General features: G+C 38.4%; 1 protein-coding gene across 4 annotated transcripts in view; it reads left to right on the top strand.

Moving 5' to 3' along the window:
- The first annotated feature begins 1,108 nt into the window (after positions 1–1,108).
- SCAF11 (SR-related CTD associated factor 11) overlaps positions 1,109–14,825 on the top strand; it is an 80,694-nt gene continuing 66,977 nt past the window's right edge. For all 4 annotated transcript variants that reach the window (XM_081311700.1, XM_081311703.1, XM_081311701.1 and 1 more), the window contains exon 1: positions 1,109–2,417. The gene's annotated coding sequence lies outside the window, so the exon portion shown is untranslated. The remainder of the gene's footprint in view (positions 2,418–14,825) is intronic.

The raw sequence follows: 14,825 nt of genomic DNA, 5'->3' as shown, positions 1-14,825 counted from the left end.
TGGAATCTCAGTGTGGTTTTAATTTGCATTTCTAAAAGAGGCTTTGAAGTGTTCTCACCATAAAACAGACAATTACAAGTATGTGAGGTGTTGGTATGTTAATTAGCCTGATTTGACAATTCCACAAAGTACCATGTGTTGAGACATTTCCTTATACCCCATAAATATATAGTTATCATTTGTCAATTGAAATGCAAAATTAATTATCAGCCAGTGAATAAATACATAAAAAGATATGGTATTTTGTTGAAGCTATACTATTATCATCAACTTAAAAATTTGAATTTTCTATTTGGTTTATCATTTGGGCTTTAAACTTTGATAAAGAATGTTTTCAAAAAGAAAAGATCTTATATCCAAAAACATGCAGAAGAAAGTTGCTCTTACACAATGCATTCAACACTTTATTCAGTGATCCTCTAGGATATCATCCTTTTATTATGTTCTTTCTTTTTCTTTTTTTGGTACTAGGGCGCTAAATCACTAAGCCACATCTCCATCTCCTTTTTATTTTTGAGGCAGAGTCTCACTAACCTATTTAGGGTCTGGCTAAGTTGTTGAGGCTGGCCTCAAACTTGTGATCTTACTGCAGCCTCCCAGTGTCTGGGATTAGAGGCCTGCGCCACCAAACCAGGCTTATCATGTTCTTTATAATGCACTATATATGGTCTGGTGGCGACAGGGAATTTTGTTCTTTCATCAGAAGAAAGTATTTGAACTCTGCTAGATATATTACAAATAAAGCAATGCCATCTAAATTTCCAAACTTCACATCAAGAAAAATACATTGTAAAACTTCCAAGATTTCAAGGAATCAAGGCTGCCATGCATGTATTCCTTCAGCAGTTATTTACCACGTTCTTAAGTACCTGGTCCTGTTAGGAAAGTGAAAAGACATTGTCCCACTCCAGACAGTGAGAAAGGCACCGAGCTGACCCAACAGTGCAGAGATGAGGGTGCCAAAGAAGCAGCAGAGTCGGTGTGGGGAGTAGGACACAAAGCAACACAAGTTTCTGCTCTGGGAAAATGCTGGAAGGCTGTAGAGAAGTGTACTAAGGCAGGGAGAGTCTCAGTAAATTAGGGAGGTAACACGTTGGCCAGGGCTAGGCGCACTCAAAGGCAGGAAGGGGACCCACGGGAAAAGCTGCGAGCGGCGAGGCTGGGTGCGCAGGGGATCTGGGTGACCCAAGTTCGCAGCGCGGCCAGCAGCGAAGCCTCTGCCCCAAGGGAGCTGTGAGCGCCACGAGCTCGATGATGGCGCGGAGACTGGAAGGACCGTCTCTAGAAGGGTGGTCGCTGGGGGCTGGGAGAAAGTCGGGAACTAGCTGCGTCTCCAGGAGGGAGAGGAACTGGGGGCTTTGCGGGAGAGGGAGTCTATGAAGACACTGCTGAGGTAAAATTTAAAAGGATGACCCGCCAGGAAGAGTCGCACTGTGTCTTAACGCTCCATATCGCAGACGCTGGCAAAATTGCCGAAAAAATAATCACAAGTCACTACCTATATGGAGGCTTTTAAAGTTAATTACGATCACGTTGAATTTTGGGAACATGAGATTAGCACATGGAACCACCCCCTAGGCTTCACGGGCGGCGTGGGCAACTTCGCCCCGTGGTATTACAATCTCCCCAATGGCTGTATTTTGGGGCAACGGAACTGGATGGAAACTCAGTCCGCCGCGAGAAAACAGGCAAACACTTTTAATATCAGGTTACGGTAGGCGTGCAGTTGCCGCGCAAACCTCCTCACGTCCAGTCAGTCCTTCAAGAGCTTCTTTCATTGTCCTCCACAACGTATCCCGTAAGGCGGTCAAAGCAGGGACAAGGTCCACGCGCGGCGCATGCGCATAACGCGCGTCGTGGGCGGAGGGCGGGACGGGAAGGATGTTTCCCAGAAGCCTCCGCCATCCGCGCTGCCCTTCCTCCCGCTCACAAGCCGCGCGACGTGACTCCGCCTACCACGTTCCTCCGTCGCAAACGGTGGTTTGTCAGCGCCCCCCTGCGATCCCGTTGAGCACTGCGGACGTGCCCGTAGGGCCCGAGCGAGCTTGAGTGTGGCAGGTCCAGCCGCTGGCGTCGTCACCGTAGCGCGCCGACTTGTGGCAGCGCGGCCCCGCAGAGTGGAGAGAGGGAGGGGGGAGGCGCGTGAGGCCGGGAGGGGAGGGAGGCCAGACTAGGCTGGGGGAAGGGGAGCAGCGGTGGCGCAAGCCGCGCGGAGCAGCGCAGCCCGGGTCCACTCCCTGCCTAGTCGCCGGCTCCCGACCCGACCAACCGAGCCGGCGCCCCAGCACTCCCGGAACACCTCAGAGTAGACGGAAGGGAACTTAGCAGCGGAGTGACGGAGATTTAGCTTCCTGCGGTGGGGTCGCCGCCACCACCGCCGCCGCTGCTTTGAACAAGCGCCTCGACCTCGGCCTGAGGTAAAGGGCCGACCCCGGGGGATGGATGGGCTTGGGTAGCTTCTGGGTTAGGCGGGAGCCGGGGGCCGGCGCCGAGCGGAGAAACGGGCCAGGGAGACGGGAGAGCGGACAAAGTTTCGAAATTTGCCCGGCCCAGGCGGCGTCCTGCGCTTGAAGGAAAGTTGGAGCTGCCCCTCCAGGCTGGGGAAGCTGCACCGGGTAGAGCCCTTTTATCTTGTCGCTCCCCGGCGAGGGAGGCCCTGCTCCGGCTGCCGCCGCCTCACTGTCTGCACCCCGTCCCATTTCCTCCTTGTGGCCTACGCGCCTCTGCTGCCTGAGCTGGCAAAGCTTGTCCCCGCCCGCGTGCGGGGCCTTACTGGTGTGTGTGTGTGGGGGCGAATGGAGGGAAGGGGCTCTACGCTAGGACCGCCACAGACACCCCCTCCCTGTGGTGGCAACGTGTCCTGCTGAGCTTCCGGGAGCTCCCGATCCCCGAGTCTGTTTTACGAGGGAGATTTCGCTTTTGTCGCCAGCGTCCAAGCCAGCTTGTGAAACCAAACTTTACTGCGCGGTGACCTCTCGAGTGCGCGAATGGGGAAGAGCTGAGGCTTCTAAACATCATCAGCCTTTACCCCTTGTCCTGAACTTAAAACTGTTTCCCCCGCCCCCCTCGCCTCATATTTTAAACCTGCTCTCTGGCTGACAACTAATTGAAGGGAGAGAAGATCTGAACTAAGGTTAATGTGTCGCTCATGCTTAGACCTAGGAATTTTGAGCCGTTTAAGAGATTTCTTAGAGATGTTTGGCCGTCTTGCCACCTACACATATTTTGAAAAATAGTTTTAAAAGACACGTGATTTAGAGTACCTGATTACAAGTACTCTTGATTCACAGATTAAAATGTTGAATTTTAAAATATCTCCAGTATACTTTTGTACTATTAATAGTGCCTATGAGCTGTGTTTCGTTCACTTTAGATTACATTTTGATGTCCTGACTTACATTGCTGTCCCTACTAACAGTGAACTAAGATATTTAAGGAAAGCTGATGAACATATTTTTAACATAATGCTTTGACTAGTAGATTCTGATCTAAAATTTCTCTCATTTGAGGAATTTCCTCTGGATTTTGGGAAAAGCATATTAATAAATGCATTTTCTTGTTTTAAAAGTTAACTCATGAGTATGACTGCTTCACCAGCAGATTATTGAAGAGAGTACCTCCTTAAAAAACTTCAGTTTTGTATTTTATTCTTAATTGTATTAAAATTTTAATGTGTAATAAAGTTTTTTTTCCTGCTTCTTTGGCATTTGATTTAATCATTTTACTATTTCGTTATTTATTAAAGCTGATAGGGAAAAGTTTGTAGGCCTTTTGTTTATGTGATTGTGGTTTTAACTGAGAGGAGAAATGGAAATTTGAAACTCTTTGGATTTCTTTGTTGATATCATTCTATTAAAGATAATTTGAATTTATTTATATGTTGTCTATGCAGTTGAATTTTTAAAAGATTAGCAATTCTTATTGTAGCTGCACTTTAGCAATAATTTTTTTTTGGGTGCTTGTAAATATATTAACAGTCTTTCAGTTTCACACTTATCTGAGAATTTTGAATACATTTTAAGATTTCAGTGGTGTAAAATTTGTTTAGAGTAAGTATACCCAGGTTATTAAAATGTTCTTTAGGGAATGGGGCTATAGCTCAGTGCTTGCCTTACATGTGTGAGGGTTGGGTTTGATCCTCAGCACCATATTAAAAAAAATAAATAAACAAAATACAGGCATGCTGTCCATTTTCAACTACAAAAGAAATTAAAAAAAAAAAAGATGTTCTTTAGTGTTCTTCCCCTCTGACATACTATAGAAGACATTGTAAAATTGTTCTTAAATAGACTGCTTACAGACGTGTCATGGAGAAAATTTTAATGAGAATTTTTCCTTTGTAATATCTTCATGTGGTAAAATGAAGTTTACAGGTTAGGATTGAGACTTTAGGGGTTGCTCAGCTTCCCCATCTTCTTTTGAGCATTAACCAGTGATACGCAATTTTCTTGAAAACATGTGTTGTTAATCAGCAAATATAGGATGAATCAAGTGCAGTTACATGATGCTGTGATTCATCATCAATAGTGTATTTAGTAATAAGAACTTGCAGTGTTTACTACCCACCAACTTAGTACTGAACTTTTTAGGTACATCAATGAGAAGTAGTTGTGAAACCTTAATTCAAAAGGGTGACAGGCATAAAAGTAATACAGTTAGCCATACAATAATTCTTATTTTAACTTCCTTTTAGCATCTGTTCCTATCTTTCGGTGATGTAAATTGGATGTTCACTTCCTTTGCCCAGTGAAATAAAGAAACTTAAAACCCAAATTTTTTTAATTCCTTTTTCCACGATAATAACTCTACTAATTCAGAACTTTTAAGGCCACAGTAAGGACTATGGATTTTACTATGACTGAGAAGAAAAGCTATTTGAGAAGAGACATGATCTCACATATTTTATCAGGATCATTTAACAGTGTTAAAAACTTTAGGTCAGCAAAGGTCATAGTGTTTTTTTAGGAAGTTATTTTGCAAATGAGAAATGGTGGTGGTGGCAGTGGTGGTGTTTTTACATTTTACATTGAATTTTTATACGCCATAACAAAAAAATACAATGCAAAGGTAAGTCTTGGGAACAGCTACAGAATGATACTGAACATTTTAACTCTGGGCTCTACTCAGTACTAACAGTTATTTTTTAGATGGTATGTATTGAAAAGGAGAGGCAGCAAGATTGGATTAATTGCTGAAAGATTAGTTAGGAGGCTTTTGAAAATAGTCTGGGAGAGTCGAAGGTGCATGATTTGGGATGAGGATTGTGGGTGGGATTTAAGATTATTAGGTCTCAGTTGAAAGACAGGATACAGAAGAGAGAAATTTCAAAGATTACTCCTGGGTTATATAGTGGTACCAGATAAGGATGAAAGTTTTTTTTTTTTTTTTTTTTTTTTTTTTGGTTTTGACTGGATTTGACAAAGTGCCTTTGGACCTTCAAATGGAAATTCTGCACTTTTTTTTTTTTGCGGTGCTGGGGATACAACCCAGGTCCTTACATATGCTAAGGCAAACACTCTACCACTGAGCTACATCCCAAGTCTTAAAAATGGAAATGCTGTAGGCAGTTAGATATATGGATATATAATTGAGAGGAGGGGTGTGGCTGGGAATAGAAAATTGGAATTACCTGTGTAGGTACTTGCAATTATGGGTGAAATTGCCTAAGGGAGGAACTATAACCTGGGGGATAAAAGAGAGAGGGAGAGAGATATCCTAGAATGGAACCATGGTCACCTCAAATTTAAAAAGTGCACTGAAGGCTGGGGTTGTGGTTCGGTGGCAGAGCACTTGCCTAGCATGTGTGAAGCACTGGGTTCCATCCTTAGCACCACATATAAATAAATAAATAAATAAATATCAAAAACTAAGAAAATATTTTAAAAAAAGTGCACTGGAAGTGAGTTCCTAAAGAATACTATGAAGGTCAGAGAAGTAGGAAGTGTGTTGTAGAAGCCAAAGGAAGAGAGTATTTCAAGCGGAATGTGGTTGGTAGTGTCACGTGTTGGTGAGAGTTGAATACAGTAAGGGCTGAACACTTTTTCATTGGATTTAACAACATGGAACTCATTGGCTTTTTGAACAATCAGGATAGGAAGCTGCTTATTTTCAAACTGGTACTCCTGTAATTTCTTAAATAGTTCTAAAAGTGCTGAGATAAAAGTTTAAGAAATTATCTGCCCATATAACAGAAAAGAGCCAATGTTATATACTATGTATCAGCCACTCTATTGTGGACACTTTACACAAATTTTATTTGATCTTTTTATTAGCTTTGTGTAATTAGATGTATTAGTCTATTTTGCAGAATGTATCTAAAACTCAAGAGAGTTTAAATGCTTTCATGTACTGCACTTGCTAAGTCTCTCTGTATAGGTCCATCTAACTGCCTTAGTTGGTCTCCCTGCCTCTACATCATTGCTGTCCAGTAGACATTTCTGTGTTGATACAAATGCTCTGTATCTGTAGTGACCAGTACAGTAGCTGATAGCAATGTGGCTAGGAACACTTGAAATGTGACCATTGCAACTGGGGAACTGAATAATGGTTACCTTTTGGAGGGTACAGTTATAGATCAAAGGCCATTGACAATCTCATAAACAATAAAGCACAGTCTTAAAGTGAAAACATGTTCTTCATTTGAAACAAGTACTATTTTTGGTTACATGCTAGTTTTAGGCACTGTAACTGAATTTTGTAAGTAACTATCAAAAACAATATCAAACTTTAATACAGTCGAAGTAACTTTTTTCCTCCAAACCATTGGAGATTAAGTTGCAGATGCAGTCTTATCTCCTCAAAAAAAAAAAAAAAAAATACAAGGACAAGGACTTGTTATATTATATTATAATATAACCATCAAAACCAGAAATAAATCTTGTTATATTGCTACCATCTAACCTCAGACTTCATTCAACTTTTGCCTGTTTCTACAGTAATTTTCTTTTGTAACGAAAGAATTTAGTTCAGAATTCTGTGTTGCGTTTAATTGTAAAAATTTTTTTATTTTTTAATTTTTATTGTTTTGGTACCTGGGATTGAGCCCAGGGGTACTTTACCAGGTAGTTACATCCTCAGTCCTTTTAAAAAAGTTTTTTATTTTGCGATAGGGTCTTGCTACATTGCTGAGACTGGCCTGGAATTTGTGATCCCCTTGCCTCTGCCTCCCAGGTTGCTGGGATTGTAGGTGTGTGCCACTGCACCTGGCTTTAATGGTAACAATTTTTTAGACTCCTCTAACAACCCCTCAGTTTTACCTTGACTTTCATGATCTTGATACTTTTTAAGGATTACAAGTCAGTTTTGTTGTAAAATGTCTCTTAATTTGGGTTTGTCTGATAGTTCCTATGGTTAGATTCAGATTGTGTTCTTGTGGCACTAGTGATTTATTGTTGTTCTCTTTTTATCCTGTCAGCATACAATTTATTTGTCCCATTACAGGTGTTGTGCATGCACTTTGATAATGGGGATTAAGATGAGGCCTTACAAGCTTTCTCACTGTAGAGGGATGATTTTTCTTTTAGTAATTAATATATATTTTGAGGGAAAGTATTTTAAATTTGTTAAAATAGCTCATTCCTTATCAAAATTGCTATTTATGTATTCTCAAATTATCTCAGCATTGGTCACTGAAAGCTCTTCAGGCTAGTTTCTGTTTTTCTTTTCATTTGCTTTGAGTACTTCCTTACTTTTTGACAAAAGAAAATGTTCCAGCCTATATAATCTGTACTTTTCCTGCCACAACCTTGGAACCATCTATTCCTCCAAGAAGTGGTTTCTTTTAGTGTAGAAAGACATTTAGGAACCAAGATTCAGACACTGTATTTATTTTTAATACTTCTGTATAGAAAACCATGAGTTTGTACCAGTTTCAGTCAACAGGTTTGTATTGGTTTTCTCCCTTTACAAATTTATAACTTCCTTCTCTTATATGAAGAAACCTGGCTCCCATCATCCTTACTATATTAACTTATCTCATCCCTTGTGTATAGCCAGTTCCCCATTCTCATGGACATTGCTGCTCTCCTGCCTCTATGTTTTGACTCTACTTAGGTTCTAATCACTCTCAGTCTGCAATGCATTTCTAACTCTACAGTTCTCAGATACTTCATGCTGAAGATCTTACTGTACTGATTAAGCTCCAGTACTTCACTTTGGGCTCCATCACTATCTCTTATATGGACAGCTTGCTCATTGGTTTGGGCAGTACCCCAGCCAGAATAGAAGTATACAGACATGATCTTTTAAAGATTATACTTATTCTTTTTTTTTTTTTTTTTTTTTTTGTAAAAGATTGTTATACCATAGATTTTTGTATTCAAATATGTTCTCAACTGTTTAATTTAAACCCTCTGAAGACTTACATCTGTATTTGGGATAAGACAAAAATAATTTTTGTTTGTGTGTGTGTATGTGTGTGTTTTTAAATGAAAGTAGGTTCATATGTTACATGTTTTTATGCATCTTGCTTTTGTCACTCAATAATGCCCCATTTGAAAATTCTCCAAGTCATCTAGTAGAACTCTACTTACAATTAATGCTGGTATTTTTAAAAGCTATTTTCCTGTTTAGGGGCTTTTTGTTGTTGTTGTTTTGGGAAAAGAAAGGATTCTTCATAGACTTTTCACATTACATAGCAAATGCTGTATACACAGAGGATATGACTGAGTGGCATCTGATAGATGAACAAATGTTAAGTGAGTGAAGCAAAATACAATTTCATGCAGATTCTAACTGTCCACGTGTGTATGACCTTATTATCCTGAACATCAAGATGTTATTTTTTTTTATTAGTTGTTGATGGACCTTTATTTTATTTATTTACATGTGGTACTGAGAATCTGAACCCAGTGCCTCACACATGCTAGGCAAATGCTTCTACCACTGAGCCACAACCCCAGCCTGAGATGTAATTTCTTAAATGAGAACATCAACATCTATTTTTTTTATTTGTTGTTTTTAGATATACATGAGAGTAGGGTGTATTTTGACATATTATACACACATGGGGTGCAACCCATTAAAGTTTTGATCCTATTCTTGTAGTTGAACATGATGTGGAGTTACATTGGTCATGTGTTCATATATGAACATAGGAAAGTTATGTCCAATTTATTCTACTGTATTTCCTATTCCCATCCCCCGTCCTCCCCTTCATTCCCCTGAACAAAATTAATTTCCTTTTTCCCCTTTTCCCCTAATATTCTCAAGTTTTAAGTCATATATATTATATACACACAAACCCCCACACACAAGTTTTTTGGTACCAGGGATTGAACCCAGGAGCACTTAACCACTGAGTCACATCCCCAGCCCTTTTTTATTTTTTATTTTGATATAAGGTCTCGCTAACTTGCTTATTTAGCGCCTTGCTAAATTGCTGAGGCTGGCTTTGAACTGGCGATCCTTCAGCCTCAGCCTCCTTATTACTGGGATTACAGGTATCCGCCACTGGGCCCTGGTCTCAGCCATATTTTTTAGATGTAGTTGGACACTATACCTTTATTTTTTATGTGGTGTTGAGGATCGAATCCAGGGCCTCGCACATGCTAGGAGAGCGCTCTACCGCTGAGCTACAACCCCAGCCCTCAGCCATATTTTCAAGGGTGTCTTTTTATCCTAATTTTCACGGTAGGGTAAAAATTAGTTCAGTTTAATGTGCAGGTTTAGGAATCAACTTGCCCTGGTCTGGTGACAATATTGATTGTTACCTTTTCTAGGTGACTCAACTAGTATCTCAGTTTCCTCGCCTGAGGTTATTGGAGATAGAACCCAGGGGGCACTCTACTGCTAAGATGCATCCCCAGCCATTTTACCACAGAGGAACTTTCCAGCTCCTTTTTATTTTAATTATTATTATTTTTTTTTCATTTTGAGACAAGAGTCTCACTGACTTGCTTAAGCGCTTGGTAACTTGCTGAGGCTAGTCTCTCTCTCTCTCTACTGTTTTTTTGGTGGTATTGGGGATTGAACCCAGGTGCGCTTAACCAAACCAGATCTCCAGAGAGAGAGAGAGAAAGAGAGAGAGAGAGAGAGAGAGAGAGAGAGAGAGAGAGAATGTTTTAATATTTATTTTTCAGTTTTCGGTGGACACAACATCTTTATTTTATTTTTATGTGGTGCTGAGGATCGAACCCAGCGACCTGCGCATGCCAGGCGAGCGTGTTACCACTTGAGCCACATCCCCAGCCCCAAATCCAACCCTTTTTTATATGTAATTTAGAGACAGGGCTTCCCTGAGTTGCTGAGACTGATCTTGAACTCACCATCCTCCTAAGCCAATAGGATTACAGGCACCACCAGCTGGGCTGCTGAGGCTAGTCTTGAACTTGCTTTCCTCCTGCCTCAGCCTCCTGAATCACTTGGATAACAGACATGCATCACTGCCCCCAGCTTTTACCTGTTTTAATTTTTAAGTAACATTTACCTAAGTCTAGTACTAACAGCAGCAAATTTTATCTCATTTCCGTATACTTAAGTTAATTTGTTCAGTGAGTTTGAAGTCTTTTTAATGCAATGTTCTGTGTTCAGTGTTGATGGTATTTTAACATTTTTAAAAAGTATCTCCTTAATATAAGAGGATGGCATGTGGCAAGGCATACTGAAGTATTTAATATTTTTTTTAAAGAGAGTGAGAGAGAGAGAGAATTTTAATATCTATTTTTTAGTTATCGGTAGACACAACATCTTTGTTTGTATGTGGTGCTGAGGATCGAACCTGGGCCGCACGCATGCCAGGCGAGCGCGGTACCGCTTGAGCCACATCCCCAGCCCAAGTATTTAATTTACTACCTAGCATTACCTCGTATAAAGTAGGTACCTTTCCTACTACAAGTCTGTGCCCCAGTTTTGTTGATGTTGTCTGTTAGGGCTGGGGATGAAACATCAGGCTGCCACCTTCTTTTTTTAAAAAAAATTTTTATTCTTTTTAGTTATACATGACAGTAGATTGTCATATCTTACATACATGGAATATGTATGGTGGTTGTACATGATATAGAATTACACCTGTCATGTATTTTTGTGGTTGTACATGATGTGGAGTTACACTAGTCATGTATTCATATATGAACATAGGAAAGTTATGTCCGATTCATTCTACTCTTTCCTATTCCTATCCTTCACTTCTCCCATCCAATCCAGTGAATGTCAAGCCCCCCCCCCCGCCCCCCATTGTGAGTCAGCATCTGAATATCAGAGAAAACATTTGGCTTTTGGTTTTTTGGGATTGGCTTATTTCACTTAGCATAATAGTCTCCAGTTCCATCCATTTACTGGCAAATGCCATAATTTCATTCTTCTTTATGGCTGAGTAATATTCCATTGTGTATATATACCACATTTTCTTTATCCATTCATCTTTTGAAGGGTACCTTGGTTAGTTCCATAGCTTAGCTGTTGAGAATTGAGTTGCTTGAAACATTAATATAGGCCTTCTTTGTTTTGACATCCGGTGCCTTTTCCATTTTTTCCTAACTAGTTTTCCATACTTTCTTTTGTGCTGCTGCATTATCTTTAAAACCACCAATGTGCCAGTTTAAACATCTCAGAAACCATTTTCAAGTATATGAAAGAGAGGTGGACTTTTCCTTAGGGACTCTCTGCCTTTTACAGAACACAGGTTCTGCGTTGGACTTAAAGTTTCTTTTCATTTTGGCCCATAATTATTTCTCTGTCCTCACCTCCTATTGCTTTCCCAAATGAATTCTTTCTAACAAAATTAGTCCTGAACATCTTCTTAAAGCATGTATGCATTATTTCTTCATTTTACATTTTTCTCCTTTTACTCTTTCATAGTCGGGAGTTGCTCCCCTCAAGGAATTTCTCAGAAACTCCTTGACTGGCACTCACATTTGGCATTTATGCTAGTGTATGCTCTCTTGTATGCTATTTCTCCAGCTTCACTCTTTGTTCTGGGAAGAGGGGTATAGTAACATAATCTGTCTTTATATACCAATGCCAGGCTCAGTACCCTGATTGCAGTAGTTGTTCAGCAATTTAAAGTATACAAAAACAGAAATAAAAGCATTAAAGAGAGAAGCCAACGCAACACTGCTTTGAAAATTCTCTAGGATTAGTTAAACTGCCTACAGATGATATATGGTCTTTTAATATAAATATACATTTTGTACTATTTTGTGTGTAAAAATGTTAAGAAAATTGTTTCTGTAGAACTACTCTTCTAATAGGGAATAAATATTAATAACTTAAAAGAATTCATAAGCTACCATTCACCTGAAAAATCCTTTTAGATGGGACAACTTTAATGCATTAGACCATATTTCTTTAGGAATAGTTACTTAGACATTACCATAAATAACATGAGAGAGAAGCATGAAACAAAATATCTTATTGTTTCAAAACTTCCATAGAATTAAATAAAATTAAAACTGAAGAGAGGGGAAGAAAATTCAACCAAGCATTAAAAGAAGTCTAAAATATTTTGTATTAATATGCCCACTTCAACTTTTTTGGTTATCATTTGTATGATATATCTTCCCATTCTTTTATTTTAATCTATATCATTAAAGTGAATTTCTTAGAGACAGGTATATAATTCAGACTTTTTTTTTCCTTAAAGGTTTGATAATCTCTTTTTTCACAAACTACTGAATTTTAATTAGGTACAAATTTGTCATTGGTTTATGGATTAACTTTAATATTCTTAGGAGAATGTTTTGGAACCTATTCTCCAATCAAATAATTGTCTGGTTCTGTTTTTCTGGGCCATACACATTTGGCATGAAATACAGTAAATTCACAAACTGTATGTCAAAATATATTTTTGAAAAATAATCATTTCAGAAAAGGAGCCTTTATGAGTAGTCTTTGGGACTTAGCAAACATGAACTTCTCTGACATATTGCCCTGAGTGCATACCCTTTGGTTGAGAAGATGAGCTTTTAATTGATGTTATTTAATATAACTATTTATGTCGTTTACATTTAATATAACTATTTAGATTAATATAGTTATTAATAGTTATAGTTAATATATGCTATTCTTTATATTTTCTGCCTTTTTGGGGTTATATAAGTATAAATTTAAGTATTGGTGTTTTGATTCTTATTTTTCTGTAGTATTTTTTGTTTGTTTGTTTTAGTGGTTGCGTGGGTGCTTCACATTCCATTGGCCATAACCTTATATGTGACTGTTGAGCACTTAAAATGTTGTTGGTTCAAATTGAGATATTTATAAGTATAAAATATACACCAGATTTCCCAAAAAGAATGTAAAATTTCTCACTTAAGTTTTTTATTGATTATATGTTGAAATGATAATGTTTTGGATATACTGGTTAATATTATATATACTAAGTTGTTTAACTCTTTTAATGTATTAGAAAATTTAAACTTACATTATGTGGCTCAAATATTTCTATTGAAAATGAGAATTATAATGTATATGCATAAATGTTTGCACTTAATTAATATTTTACCACTTAAGGTGAATGTAGAAGCCTGGCAACTCTGCAGTGATTATTATGGAATAGTTGTCAGAGAATTACATATATTTGTAATGACAACCCCATCAATTATGTTATTTTTGTTTTCAGAAACCATATGTATTTAGGAGATTGTTAGAGTAGAAAAGCTATTTACTGTTTATCTTGTACTTTAATGAAATTTCAAATTTATTTGTTATTTCTCTTCAGCCTGAAGAACTTCCTTGAGTTCATCTTTTAAAGTAGGTCTCTGGGGCTGGGATGTGGCTCAAGCTGTAGCGCGTTCGCCTGGCATGTGCAGGGCGCTGGGTTCGATCCTCAGCACCACATAAAAATAAAGATGTTATGTTCACCGAAAAATAAAAAAAATATTTAAAAAAATTCTCATTCTCTCTCTCTCTCTCTCTCTCAAAAAAAAAGGAGGTCTCTGGTGTTAAATTGTCTTAGTTTTTTCTTTACTGAAATGTCTTTAAAACACTTTCATTTTTGATGAATTTCTTCTTTACATGTAAAATTCTGAATTTTAGAAATGTCCCACTTAGTGTCTTATGGACTCTTGATGTGACAGGAAATAGTAGTAATTGAATCATTAATTTCTCCTGTGTAGTGCTTTTCTACTTTCAGGATTTTCTTTTTATCTTTGCTTTTTTGGAGTTGATTATGATTTGTCTGGGCATGTTTTACCTTTGCATTTATTCTATTTGGTGTTCTGTGAGAGATTTTCACATTTATAATTTTGTATCTTCTCCAAGTTTGGGAAGTTTTGGATATTATTTCTTACAATATTTTTTTATGTACAAAATTTCTCTCTTTTGACATAAAGAGAACTTTTAGTTTTATCTACAGGACCCCGAGACTCTTATTATTCCTATAATTTAGCTTTATGTTTATGGATGAATTCTTTCCTTTGCTTCCCTACCCCCACAAGATCAAACACAGGGCATGCATGCTAGGCAAATGCTCTTCCATTGAGCTACACTTCCAGCCCTGCATTTTTATTTTTGTTTCAGACAATGTATCATTTTGAAAAATTCTGTATCTTTTTTATAGTTACTTTCTCTGTAGTTGGAATTTCAGCCTTTCCATTTTTTTTGCCAGAAGTGTTCCCCCCGCCCTCCATGGAGTATAGTTGTAATATAAGTTTGAGTATTCCTTGTCCATAATTCTTGGGACCAAAAGTATTTCATATTGTTCTTTTGGGTCTTTGGATCTTTGCATATATATGAGATATTTTGCGGTTGGAACCAACCAAGTCTAAGTAGGAAATTTGTTTTAGGTATACCTTGCAACATAACATAATCTGGAAGTAATTTTTTAACATTATTTTTAGTGTATCTGCCTTTTTATTGTCACATGTCACATGAAGTCAAGTGTGGAATTT

This window comes from Spermophilus citellus (assembly GCF_964194105.1).
Source record: "Spermophilus citellus genome assembly, chromosome: 10".
NCBI lineage: Eukaryota > Metazoa > Chordata > Mammalia > Rodentia > Sciuridae > Spermophilus > Spermophilus citellus.
This window is presented reverse-complemented; position numbering and strand designations above follow the sequence as displayed.